This window comes from Opisthorchis viverrini, assembly GCF_000715545.1.
Source record: "Opisthorchis viverrini unplaced genomic scaffold opera_v5_491, whole genome shotgun sequence".
Lineage (NCBI taxonomy): Eukaryota > Metazoa > Platyhelminthes > Trematoda > Opisthorchiida > Opisthorchiidae > Opisthorchis > Opisthorchis viverrini.
In genome coordinates, this window is record NW_008752151.1 from 40,847 (window position 1) to 54,038 (window position 13,192).

The window sequence follows — 13,192 nt, forward strand, 5'->3', positions numbered from 1 at the left end:
ACACACTTAGTGCCCCAGAATCCAAACCAAATAATTCTTTATTATTTTTACTACTCTTAAGTGTTGAAGCTTTATTTAACTCCGAAAAAATATGCTCGTAGATCCCGTCCTACTTTCGGCTGAGAACACCGCTTAGCACACCGTATGTGTGAGTCAGCGGCTCCTTGTATGATGCATCCTGCACTGTCTTCGGACGGTCGTGGAAGCTTTTTCAAACTGCATTGAACTTTCATGATATTCATAGGAATTAAGGAAATAGGCTTCACAAGCTGTCCCTTGTGATGGCCTACTTATTCTAAGTTTGTACTTTTGTACACACACCATAGGTCGTTCATTTTTCATAGGGGTGGGCCACATCTGTTGGGAGAACTCCACTATGTAGCTAAAAATCCCGTACTGGTAATTTCATCCTCAAAACCATCTCTCTTGCTCCGTTTAACATCATTTAGTTAAAGATCATTTGCGTTATATTTATGACAATCCATTGTTCTTAAACCTATACGCAGTGATCTCTCCAGGTAAATGCGCGGTGCACTTCTGTGTATGTTTGCTTTGTTCTATCGTATTAAGCCAGTTGATTAGCCGATAGAGCTTTAGGAAACACAGGTAGAGGAAAAGGTCGAACTGCGTATCTGAAAGCCTGACCAAAGGCATATCTGAAAGTTTTCTGATCTGGAACGTGGTTCAAAGTTTGGTACGGGAAAAATTCGTCCACATCTGCCAGAGATACTGGCGCCTTGATACCAAAATATCCCTCTCTACATCCATGTTCTAGATGCAGCGATGGAATTAGCTTGGATGTGCCTACTCTGCATCGTTGATGCAAATTTGCGCAATTGACCGAAATCGCAGACATTCGTTAGCAGTAGAGTAAAGGGGAACACGAATCCTACGCAGTGATGCTCACTTCTTTTGGCCACAGGTTTTCATAGTGCTGGAGAAGAAGCAAGCTCTTGAATTTTCCATTTATTGTGACAGCAGTTGAGATGCATCTTTAAGGGGACATAAACCCTTTCATATGTTTTGACATTGTAAGATTCAGATTAGAATCATATGTGGCTTTTGATGCCATAGGAATTGAATTCTCTCATTTTGGCTACTATAATTGTGGTATGCAACGTGGACGGATAGCATTGTACTCATTTCTAGAATATTCTCCGAATTCAATAAGGAGCATAAATTTAGCAAGTAAAGAAACACCAGCTTGCTTTTACATCAGGGGATACCTAAACAGTGGTTGCTCAAACATGGTGAGGACTTGTAGTGTTAACCCAAGAGACGTGCGATTTCAACACCCAAGCAATACTCCGGTAAAGTCGGTTATATATTTTATGACGAAATACAACAACGTTGTAGCGATACATAATGTCCCTCTGAGGACGCGTCTCAGTTTTCTTTGTTCACTTGTTGTTTACGGAACGTAGCTGACCAACAACAAACAAATTGGAAAATCACAATTGATGGGGGCATCCTTCCTCTCCGCTCCCTGCGCTTCAAGCGTTTGTAAAATATTCCCGCACGGCAGTAGTCATTGTCCAAGTATTGAAATTTTTTCCAAGATGTTATTGGCAGTTCTCTGACAAAAATGAAGCTGTTTTTAATCAACGTACACTGTAATAAAAAATTTAATATTTTCCTTAGTTTACCTGTCCTGATTTTGAAAAATTTACTTTACTTTGTAACCCAGTTGAACCTTCGTAAACAACCTTTGTTTTTTTATTAACTTACTTTGACCCAGTTGTTCAACGTAAGACCAGGGCTTGCTGTTTCATAAAATTAATCTATTTATCGCCCGCGATCCGTCGTACATAGAGGAAACCTCTGTACGTCAAAATAAGCCGAGTCCAAAAACTTCTAAGGCCAATAAATATAGCTCACACATTAGACATGCATTTCGTTTAAATAATCGATTATCTCAAAACTATCTCAGATGTACTTTTACGCCAGGAACAAACAAATAACGCAAGAGCGCACTCAGCACTATGTGGCAACCAGCAACAACGATGTAAAGGTGAGCAGAGTACGTCTAAGTGCTTCTTGAATGCCAGCCTCCAGCTGTGATATGGTAGCTTGTTACTCATAAGTGTGCCAAAAAATCTTTGGCAGTACACGAGCCGGTTACTCCTTCCTGGAACACATTGGATAGCCGCAGCCTCTAAGCTTCCGGGGATCTTGCGTTCCGCTGAATCTAATTTGCATGAAATTGACGGAATACAGTCGACTGCAAAATACATCACAAACAAAAAATTCCACTGCGTCAAGTATTGCATAGAAGATATCGAGCTGCGTCCTAGATGAGCCTGCCATCAAATTCAAACTGGAATGTTAATATGTGCATTTCGCTGGAATTTCGTTTTTCGGGATGTTATTGACACTTCTCAGATGCGACAATCTAATGCTGGTGAACAGATAGACTAATGACGCAGATAGGCCTATCTGCTTCCTTAGGAGTTTGGAAAAATGTCAAAGGCCCATTCCATTGTTTATTCCGTCGGACTGAAAATAAAAGCATGGCGTTTAAATTTTTTGTGAAACCGTGCCTTCGTTGATGAAATCCAAGAAAGGATATATGTTTAATGCGGTATGTAGAAGCTGGAAAGTTGTAGCTCTTTGCTAAATATACATTTGTCTCGCTCTGGAAGAATGAGTCCGGGACAGCGTTTTGTGCGAGCTCCATGCTGATCAAAGCAATGAATAGCTTACTCAGCGAGCAACATTTTAAAATGAATTCCAGACACCCACTCTGGTGAATGATCTTTGGCAGATCCCCCAGAACTCTTCAGGCGTCAACTTTGTGCAAATCAGGTCCTATACCATTAGGTCTGGACAATTTGCATGATGGTGTGATCCAATCAGCAGTTCTTGTTTTGAACGTATTAACGTGGTGCAATGTCCAACCGGATAGAAAACATCTCCATAGGTTCAGTTCAAAGCGGTTTCAACGTTTTGTGTATGAAGGGTCAAACAGTCGCTGGTAGATCACCGAGAAATTCTTTCGTGGAAACTGATATGCCCAGTTTATCTCACCTGTTTGTCTGCGTTAAAAGATATGCACAACGTGAACACAAATATCCGAGCTGTAAACGTTATCTCTTCGTGCAACGTAAGGCAAATGATGGGAACAAAAGTAAACAAAATGCAGACGAAGTACTTGCTTTCATCGCTGAAAGTATAGATACTGTGGCAGAGCCACAGTATGTTATCCAGTAGGAAATAAACAAACCCAGTATCCAATTCGGTGACTTCAAGCAATGTCTCAATGATCAACAGTGGAAAGTTAATGGACTTTGCAGGCGTTGCGAAATGTGCACTGTTTACATTCACATCGCGTCCGTTTAAACACACATCCTCCTGTCCCTGAGCAATTTTTCTGTTGAATTCACACTAAGAGGGGGAAGCACTAGACTCGAGTTTTGCTCCTATTTGCGCTCACAGGCGATGCATATAGAACGACCGGGTTTTAGACTCCGTCCACCTGACATGCGAGGTGAACGTTTTACCACCATTTCACCAGCGCACGTTGAGCGCATCCGAATCCTCACTTCTGAACGAACGAACGTGTTCTCGCTAACCGGTGTTGTTGGTATGCCCGGCACATCATCAATAGGACGATTGGTATAAAGGCTTTATAGGCACACTAAGTAGACATGACGGCAGATCCGAAACAAGTCATAAAGTAGCCAGTTAGTAAGCGGACAACGTAGAGACATTTATCAATGTCACGCCAACGTTCGTATCACCGTAGGCTTCGTTTGAACGCAAAGGGGTCACGATCTGGCTAGCCTTCAACACCACATACATTTTTAATGTATTTATATTTAGAGACTTGGTGGCTCGCGAAACTTACGTTGCAAAATTTTGCAAACGAAGTACTAGCATTTGGACCTTTATTTCTATCAAAATGTCCTAGACAGACGTGGCTGCGATTATACAACATTTCAAAACCAAAAAATCATCCCTTAGCATCGTGCACGCCATTTGATTTATCAATCTCGTCGTTTTTAGTTTTGTCAGGTACTACGAGGGAAATTTGGGAAACGAAAAATAAACACAAAATGTAGAAAGTATAATTTTCCTATCTTTTTCATAAATATCTTAGCCTGTGAAGCTAAATCAATTCGGTGTATTAAGAAAGACCATTTCTCAAGGTATAACGACCATCTGTTTGATTTTTAATGTTTAGAGAAGACATCATTGGGTATGCTTCACAAATATTTTTTGAAATGAGTGAAAATAAAGGCGTTTTTCTCCATTCCACTTCCGCGTGATTGACAATTGAGCGGTTCTTCCAATTCTTATTTGTGCAAATATTTCTGGCCATGTATTTACGGTCGTTTGGATGTAAATTTAAATTTGAATTTCGACAAGAAATGTTTTGCATATTTGGACGCAATTAAATTTACCAAATTGTGAGCTTTGCTCACGAGTCATTTTGTTGTAAAATCATCCACTGCAGCTATCGCCAAAACATTGTGTAAGCTTTTACCTCTAATTCAAACAGCATGCGCAGATTGAAATCAAGATTTGTTTGAATTATGCGTTCGCTAGTGAATCTTTACCTCCCGGTATTCACAATTTCTATGTAAAGATACCTTTTTCCATGCTGGAGCAGGCGAGTGATGGATTTGAACAAAAACGTGTCCATTGTACGCTTTATGAAATTTATATATCCATTTGGATGCGGACTGTTTGCAAAACCAACAACCTTTTCTAATTTCCACATAAGAAAACGCTCATTTACGTGTAATAAGTGTGACAATTATCTTGCTATAATTGGAGCTAATTTCAAGGGTGAATGCGGCAGCGGTTTATCTTATTCATTGTTGAAGGAAAGAGGCGTGACCGCCGTTGATGTTTTTAGTTACAAGGTAACTTTGCAGCTTAGATAATACCAGCAGAACTGAAATTGGGTTTACAAAAATTTATTGCAATTAGGCATGTACAGTGGGAACATGGGGAGCCCACAATTTACGTCGTGCGCGATCAACCTGATGCCCGAGTTACCAACTTAACCCCCGATCGCTTTAGTCACGTGAACTAGCTTGGATGAAGTTACAGCCGTTAGAGAGGTTTCATATTGACGCTAATGGGTGCCATTCTGATAATGTCCGTACACATTGCGCTGGAAGACGTAGCAGCGATCAGTAAGCGTTTAGCACCTGGCGGTCGACACAAGTGTTAGAACAATGATTGAAAAAACACCTTGAAAATGTTATTTTATAAGGTGTGCTTTCAGTTAAAGACAGTCGGTCACTTCTTTGGTGCGATGTCGAAATATCTGTCTACTCTTTATTATACAGTGAACGTAGTATTACAGAGTACGTTTTTTTGAGTTATGCGAAATGATTTAAAGTACTGCAAATTTTAAAGCTTCAGGCATAGCAATAAATGCATTGACACAATGCAGAAAATTGATCCATGTTATGACGATAATGAATATAAGACATTTCGCGTTGTGACGATGTAAAATAGCATTTTGACAACGATTCCCTTAATGTGCAATCAATGTTCGCATGGGTGTGCATGTTCTTCTCAAGTTTACATTCTCATTCAGAAGGGAAAAAGCATTATGTCAAACATGTAACGATGGTCACCTGACACCATAAACATGCAATATACCGTGCAGGCATTTGATGAGTATAAACCCGTTGACAAGCAAGCCAGCTTGGTGACCAAGAGCGAACTTATAGCAATTTCCATGTGTTTATCTGTTAAGTGACCCGTAATGCACTGTAATGCGCAAAAATTTCCGGGAAGCACTCTCTTTAGTAAGATAATTCAATGATATTTAAAGCTGCGATCTTATGCACTCACCGTTATATTCGAAGAAGAGTGGTGAATGTTTGAGGCAGATTGTCTCTATAAGCGATAACATGAGAAGCACACGCAAGCCTCATCTTTGGAACCAATTTATACGAACGAATTATACATATGTGTGCCCACTGGACACGCTAAGTTGACTGAAAAACGCTTTAGAAGTCAGTTCGGCAAAATAATTCCCTCTCTTGTTGAAAGCATAATTCAAGTCGCATGTTTAATCTCGAAGGCAAAAACCATGGTTTGATTGAATCAAAGATGTTTCTGTGTCAGACCGAAATGAGCTACGGGAATTTTACCATACCTTGGAGCCTGTTGAGAAACAGCGGCCTGATTTATCGTTCAGTTGTAAAGTATGGTCTGCGCGTGGACATTTCCGTTTACGTGTGACAAAGGTTGCGTTGGATGAAATGCCAAATAAATGCATCAAACCTGCTAGCCACTCAATGTTTTGTTCTACGCAAATAATGCTCATAATATAGACGCCCTTCTCATCTGACCTGACCATAGTAAAACACGATAGCTTTCAATTTTTTATAATGAGGTAAAAAAGGTGAGACCTGTTTACTATCTTGAACATAATATGTAGATGATGGGAATAAGATTATCTGTTGTCATAGATTGTGGTAGATTTTACTAAGCCACATGTGCTGTATGTGTCTACATGCCGATTATTAGTTTCTGCAGACTGTTCAGCGATCAAAATCAATAAAACAGTCGCCCAATTGTCTAAGCACCAATTAGGTGAAACAATATTTCCGAAAAAAACTGCTAATAATCCCAAAGGTTTTCGCAATACTCATTGTACAGTCGGCACAACATCTCTCCTAGGATGAACAACATTTTTAAAATCAGGTTAGGTTAAATAAATAGGTTATAACAATTAGTTTATAACATATGAGCAAATTGAAGCTTTCAGTTTGTCCGCAAATAAAATTCGGGCAATGCTTAAATACCCGTATATACGCCCCAGCATTCGAACTGAAAAACCTAAGCTATTGGTTGCATTTGACATTACACAGGGGAACATTTGTTCTCGAAGGCGTTTGACAGCTTTTTGAGATTTTTTAGATTTCGACAAACGTATGAGCATGTTAGGTAAGTTTGGGTATAATTGTATTTTTGTTTTGTATTTTACATATTTTCAACTCTTGGTAAACGGGTTTTGAGATAAAAAGTACATAAGATAGGAAAGAAACGCAGGTGTCATTTAATAACTAGTCGTCCGGAACATGAAGTCACCAGATATTTTGGAGCACCAGACAAATGCACACATTGAGTGTATAGTTTTCTGCTAATCGAGGTGTCGGATAGAATTTTTCAAAGCAAGTTAAGGGAAGAGTCCTTTTTGCAGCAAAAGATCACGAAAAAAATATAGAAAAAATTTACGTCTTGCATGATACTGAGGTCTGAATTCTTAGTTTTTTTCGATGTATTAAATATATAGCATAGAAAGTGTTAAAATGCAACAGGTCACAAATGTCATTTCACGCGGCTGCCTCAATTTATTATCGGGGATCTTTTTTGACAAAAACTTCAGGAGATACACGTAAGTGGCTCAGGCCCAAAATTTCGGGGTACAATAAATAAAACAAAATGAATGTAAACTTTCAGTGCATTTTTTACAAACAAATGCTATGAAGTTTTAAGTTTATCTTTATGAATTTCTCTCTAGTTTTGTCAAACGTGATTCTTGTTTCGTATAATAATGAAAATAATTCTTACCGATTCTTTAGAAACCGGGATATATTTTGCATTAAATCGCCCGGAAATGACTTAGGTATTGCTAAACTCGCTTCTACATTGGCAGCACAGTAGTTCATATGAAATGTTGCGGAATTTGTTGAAAACAGCTAATCCAATGTAATAAAAAATTTTAGGATAAAAGCCTCGACAACGTTTTATCCTGTTTTGCTGCGAGAAAGTCAACCTAGGGATCCAAACTGTCGGACAAACGGCTGATGGTTCATAATTATGGCCCAAACGTCATGGTTTGAAATGCTCGTAATTTTATGAGTGACTGACTATTTATGAAATGGAAGAAGCACCCGCGCACTGGTTGTAGGATTTCCAGCATACAAATAATGGTTTACAAAACAAAAATTGCTTTAAAAAAACAGCTCAATGCCAGGGACAGACTTTCCTCATTATTCAAATATGCAATGTTTATACTAAACATTGATTATGCCAAGCCGTATCATCTAATCTTGTTGCAGCGCCGTCACAAAGCGTTTTCAATGGTATCGCATTTTTTACTTTCATTTCCGGCAGAAAAAGCAGAAAATCTCCAAGGGAAGTTGCTCACTATTACCTTTGTATTGCTTCAAATTTCGAAGACGCGGCGTTCATGCAAAGAACCTTAAATTAGTTCGCACACACCACGCATTCATTTTGTGACAACTAAACATTGGTTAATATGCTGCTTAAGAACATTACAATAAAGGCTGCAAAGGCGGACGGATTTCGGCATACCGGAATCGGTCACCGATTGCTAGGGGGAGAATGCAATCGATTTTATTTCCTTTCTTTTAGGACAGTTAATTTCCAACACAAAGAGTTACTGGTGCGGAAGTATATCGTGATACTTCATGTAACAGTGAATACATCAGCGCCAAACATCTGGGCGCTTTTACACAGATAGATAAGTGAACAAAATTTGCGCGGTAAATCTTACTCAGTGGGCACTGGCAGGTACCATGCATTGTGTTGTGATTGTAGAATCTCTGCTTTTTTCATGCATATTTTGGAGAAATAATATGCACCTAAATATTGATAGCATTTTCCGTCTGCTACCTCTTCTTAGCAGGTACACTTAAACATTTAGGCACCTCAAACAATCCTAGAATTCACAGAAAGATTTGTTGCACCGCAACATTCGGTTGCTGCACGGCTGTGTTGTTCAGGGCCAAAAAATGACCTCATTGTTCTCCCTACGAAGCCTTGCGATGTATGTTTGGTCGCCTGGAAAACGATCTCGGTATTTACTTATTGGATGACATGAATCTAAAAAGCTTGAAAAGAATAGCACTACGCGTAATAGTGCAAAACGGCATGAATATAATGGTAACGGCAGTATAAAATCGATTATGTAATGCCGGGGTTAAACTGCAATTCAACGTGGCAGAACACAGCGACGTTTTGGGAATTCTCAGCCAATTAGTGGGTACCATGAAAACTATGAACGTCAGATGAATCTCTTATCGGCGATGATTTGGGCGATTTAAATCGATGAGTTGTTATTGCATGCATGTTTTTGGTAATATGATGGCCTTCCATTTCGCAGAATACTTTAAACGTCTCGAAGGTACGTGCAATCTGTATGTTTGTGAAACAAAGTAAGGTCAGATTGACACTGGCGAATCTCAAACAACCGCGTCTGTAACACATAAAAAGTATCGTTGTCAGTGGACTACCTCACAGATATCAAGCATACAAGGAAACACTTGAAATGTGCGACTGAACAAGGACAAAAAAGTTTCATAATTGTATTTTGAATAAAATTAGTAAAGCAGAGTGGCTACGGTTAGCACAACACCCGTGCTGGTATGTTTTAATTCCATATGTTTTGCACAACCCACAAACTTAGAGGATGTTTTGTGCACTGCCTGGTGGTTCGCTAATCCAAGTTGTGGGAATAATTTCGTTTAACGAGGACGTGTTGGAGCCAACTCGTGAGAAATTCCTACTGTAGGTAATAGCTCTCCACAAACCATTGTTATCGGTTCATTTCGTCCTTTCCACTGTAGTTGTCTTATTTACTTATCAAGCACTTCTCCAAGAATTGCGGAGTAAGTAATTGTGTTTAAAGTTTGTTCGCCTAATTCACCCTGCACTGGTAGCATGGATGCGAGTAGGTACGGCTGTGACCGCAAAGTCTATATTGCAATCTAAGTTTTCCTTTCTAGTTGTTTCGAGCACAATTATATAAACGAGATCCAGCTGAACGTTCTGAAGACCAGGTCAGTCAAGCTGAGGAAAATTTATGCAAGAGGTTGCCGAATCAGACACTGCAGCTCTTTCCGCATTTTAGACGACTTCATTGGTGGAGACACCTGCGGGGGCAGCAATAACAAGATAAGAATGAAGATGGCTTCAACACAATGAAGGCATATAGAAAACTGCAAAATTTCCGCGGTGTACATTACGTGCTTCCGTAAAATAAACGGCACAAAATAATGGAATATGCGTTTCAAAAGATGTATTAGATTTGGGATAGATTAAATTAACATACACCTACAAACTGGCGTCAAAATTGTTGAACCTGCTGTCCCGAATTGATCAGAAGCTGATTCATCGAAATACGGTTTGAGCGATGCGGGATGTCTTTGACGAAGGCCACTGTGTAAATATGATTTTGACTGCAGCATCAAACATATGTGAAAACGATAAGCTTAGGGACTGCGGGAAACCTGACCATCAGGAAATAAAGAAACAGCTTCATTCGGCTGTGAAGTCCTTTTTTAAACAGTTGTAGTATGCTGAGGTTGTTTTTTAGAAGTATAGTAAAATACAGTAAAATAAATGTATAAGCAAATAATAAATAAATAGTAATAAAATAAATATAGAAAAATAAAAAAGAATGCGATTTCAATATAGTTGTTAACTCCGAAAGGACTAAAGACTCAGACTTACTAAGTTAAGATATCTGAATTGCCTAAATTTGTTGCCAGTGCTCATAACACAGACACATAGGGGAATAAACAGAGGGGCGTCTTTGCACAACTGAAGTATATCAAACGCTAATATGAATTTTGTGTATTTTGCACCTAATAGGTGAAACCGCTTTAACGGAAAAAGGTAAAGAAACCTCTGGTGCAATAAACATCTACCAATGAATAAAAACACCAAAGCGTACAAATTTTGGTCCGGTGTCACTAGTCTGACAGTTTGAAAACCTCCGTTCTGCATGTAATTTGTCTGCATGGAAACATTACTACTCATTTGGAAAAACAAATGACGGGTTTATTAAAACATCCACGTTACCTCAGGTATTTCACTAACAGCTCTGTTGGTTTGCGAGGTAAGATTAAGAACCAAGCGGAGTTTGATGCACCGTCTACCTGCCTTGTATCAGAAGTCGCCAAACGTCATTTTATTGTATTGTGTATAATCGATGCGTTTCTTAGTATTGCGCAGCTGGCACCAAATTTGGACTAATATATCTGCAACGGTTTAATTACCGTTAGAGTGGTGGTTGGATGTCAATTTTTTGTTGAAAAAAATGCGTGGATTTCAAATTGCTGCAACAAAGGCGTGCAGTGCTTAAACCCAAGTTTGCTTTACATAATATAACAATTAAGGGATTAGTAAACTTCAGGAAGCCAAAACAATCCGGCAGGGAAAATTGAGCCCCGAAAATTATAACAACTCAATGATGATGAGAAACAATGGTTTTTACATCTCACCAAAATATCTAGCACATATCTTGGCAACAAGAGGTTCATAAGAAGGTCAGAAATGTTTTGAGCGTACATCCTTGATATTTCGCTGGAAAAGCCATGAATGTAACAGATAGTTGTACCTTAGGATGAACTTATTTCGCTGGCGCTTTTAGTCAGACTTTTTCAATAATTGGATGGTTTATCTTCTTAGCATCCATTTAGTCTATTTGAAAATTCGTTTGTATTTGAAATCTTAGACAATTCTTAATATAGCGTCCTAAACCATTTTTTGCGGGTAATTTTTGCAGCAAATGTTTCGCGGCCTTCAATTCTTGGGCAGAAATGTTGAAGCGCACACGCGAAACTGGCTGAAATCTTTTTCAACCTGTTCGTTTTTTTCAAAGTTTAACCTTTTATAAACGCCGAAATATTTGTTTTTTGCTCGCATATGTTCACCGTAAACATACTTTGTTAACTACCTCCAGCCGTTTCCATAGAGAACGAGAAATCCCGGAAGGGCAAGAGATATGCACTGCCGATGAGCCAAAATAATGGCTGTGCTCAAACGCAGCGTCCGCAAATTTGTAAAGATCCACCGGAATCTGGTGCAAAACAGAACTGCGACTGTTCAAGCAAGAGTGAAGTGAATACTAAGTAATAAATAGCATCTTGCGTCACAGTCAGCCCCTAAATTGGTTTCTGCTAATACTCTTGGGGTGAATTTTGATGAATAACGGATATGGACGCTTTATAAAAATTGCTCATTTTAGGAATAAAACTCAGGAGCTCCATAGTTCATGTTCGCGCTTGACAGCTCTGATTGTCCGTTGTTCAAAATGGTTGAACTTTCAGTTGACAATGCTGATTCATCCAAGACTCTCCATTGGGAACAAATTTTCCGAGTGTGTGATGTTGAATGGAAACAACATAAGCCACTGTGATGAAGGAAAGCTTAAGGGGAACACAAGACGCGTTTGCGTCGAACACGAACTGGATCATTTGGTATTTGTATAGACAAGCATCTGCCATACCATAGTAGGTATACTTAATGAAATGGATGAAACTGTTGGCCACGAGGAAGATGTGTACAGTCCCACCGGATGCATACCGGACTCCCCACGTCGCGTGGTAAAACACGTGCAGGAAATTTATCTAATCAGCTTTCCAGCGCCGCAAGAAAAACACAATATATCCAACATTTTGGCAAATTTTGAAAAGTAAAACAAGTATCCAAAATGCAGCAGGCTGTCGGTCTATCGTTCGGAACTGGTTGAGCCTCACAACCCAGTCCGTAACCCAAATTTGACACGGCCCTGAGCGTGCCAGGGACCTTATACATAGAGAACAGGACCATTGCAGAATTGTAGCAACATCGGGCATTTGACGAAACCCCAGGAGTTGGTCAGCATATCTTTGATGGTCGTCGTACTGGACTTCATGACTTTCTGCTGCACGCCTCAATGTTTTCTCAGCAACTCAGTTTGCCAAGCGTACACATAAACTACATACGCCGGGAACATGTGAGAAGTGGGTGGCCATGATCCCATCAGCGTTTAAGAATCCGCTCGTGAATCCGGATAATGCGGGATAAACACACTAGTCAGACGCTTCAACGTTTTTCATTCAGGTGTTCCAATATTGTGATCCATTTAATTGTAATCGTCCTGGAATTGATTGTGAATGGGTGCGCAATCGGCAACCAGCCCTGAGTGCAGCAAAAGCTGGACAGCAAGCGCGTGAGTGTAGCCCTTATTACAGCTCATCAGCAGTGCATGCTCAATAGGTGTACGCTAATAAGAACTTTGTATTTCTGTTATGCAAGGCGACCATGTCACTACTACTCGCCTGGAGCATGCTGTACGCACCCATATTTTACGTAACATGGGCGAAATGACTGCTTAAACAGTGCCTTAAATTTGTCAGTCAACTGATTTTACCAAATCGGCCTCAGCCGTATTCATCATCATCATCATTATCAGCTGTAATAACCGCGT